Genomic DNA, 1,820 nt, shown 5'->3' on the forward strand with positions numbered 1-1,820 from the left:
TTTATAATCTCACGTCTGGTTATTAACCCTGTCTAATGGAACTAGACTGAAATCTATGTTACTAGAAAGGGATACCATGTAATAGTCATGATCTTTACAGAATGTGTTTGAGTTGGAAGTTGAGGGTTTTGAAAACTAGTCTACCAGTAACTCCTTATTTGTCGATAAATTCATAATTTTTAATGTTGAGCTAACTTGGAATAGTGGACATTAATCTTCAAGCATAAGAAAAAATCTAGATGTGGATGTAAGTCTATGTGTAAAATAGTTGCATATCTCTTTAGGGATAAAAATATTTAAGATAAATTATGTAGAGGTAGAAGTTCCCTTTGAGATCATCTGATTTATTCTTATTTTTTTGCAGACAGATAAACTGAGGCAAGAATGGGGATCAGCTTATAGTAACTAGCAATGCTACATGATTTCTTGACTTCTATATCAGTGTTCTCTGTGGAATTCTCTGTGGGTGGAAGAATACTAACTTGCTGTGAGACTTTTCTCTCTGGGTCTCAGTTTGTCCTCTATAAACTGAGTGAATTATGCCAGATAATAGCTAGGATTCATTCTGACTCTAATATTCTATGATTCAATGATTTTATGATGCATAAAATCATTATACAATGTTTATATAATGTCAAAAGACTTTGATTTTGTTTAAAAATCTGGATTGAAATTCTAGTTTAAAAAGAGACAAAAACTGAGAGAAGATAAAAGCTAGGTCGGAAAGACCAAAGAAAACCCAGAAGTGACACAAATTAAGACCAAAAATGTAATCGATTTATTTGTTGGCAGTTTATTACTGTAGGCCTTTTAAGAGTCATCTTGCCATTTACATCTGGCTTGCAAACAAATTTTTCTATTTAATATTTTGCACCGAGTCTAAGTACAATGTTTTCAATTAAGAATACATCAGAATCAGGTTCAGGAAGTAATTCAGTGGAGAACACTTACAGCCTCAGCTTGCGGGATGAAATGTGTTATATTTTAAAAGGCTTAGCTATAATGATACTATCAAATTAGTCATATCTTAAAGCAAGTTATGGGGCGACTATTAACAATAATGTGTTTCTGGATAGTGTAGAAATTTCTGTGGCAATTTAAGGAAGACAAATTCCAACACATTTGTGTTATCGAGAGATTTTGGTTGAATCTAGATGCCACTATGTGTCCTTGGGCAAGTTATCCAAACTTTCTAAGCCAAAACTTCCTTTTCTGTAAAATGGAGATACTATTTATACCTAATTCAAAGGATTATTGTGTGTATTAAATGAGATAATGTGTGTAAAGATCTTACCATCATGCTTGCAATGCAGTATTTAGTAGTTGCTCCTGTTCGTAGGCTTTATTGAAGAATGGCATTTAAATGATAGACAAGTCTGATAAAAGGGAATGTCTTCAACCAAGGTGGACTCCAGATTTCTGTTGGCATTTCCATAAATACAATCTTATTAAGTACTTGAGTCTTTAACAATGAATGAGGAGATCCAAACATATGTTTTAAATCATTGAAAGTAATACTTAATATTTATGGTTGTTTGTGGTTAATAGCACTTTTAATATAAATAAAATGTGTATATACGTGTGTGTATGTATAATTTTGAATTTTTCTGTCCACCAAATAACCAAATTATTAATTCTATTCTTTAGATGAAAATACTTATTTAAAGATTTGATGTTTACATGGCTAGCCAGTGTTGATACTGTCATTCAAAATCAGGACTTCTGACTGCTTCTCACCCAGTGCTGTATTTAAAGGATGTTTATAGAATATTTTTTAGGAGCAAAGTACCATGATGGACACTAAGAGAGATATATTATAG

The sequence above is a fragment of the Microcebus murinus genome, chromosome 1 (genome assembly GCF_040939455.1).
Source record: "Microcebus murinus isolate Inina chromosome 1, M.murinus_Inina_mat1.0, whole genome shotgun sequence".
NCBI lineage: Eukaryota > Metazoa > Chordata > Mammalia > Primates > Cheirogaleidae > Microcebus > Microcebus murinus.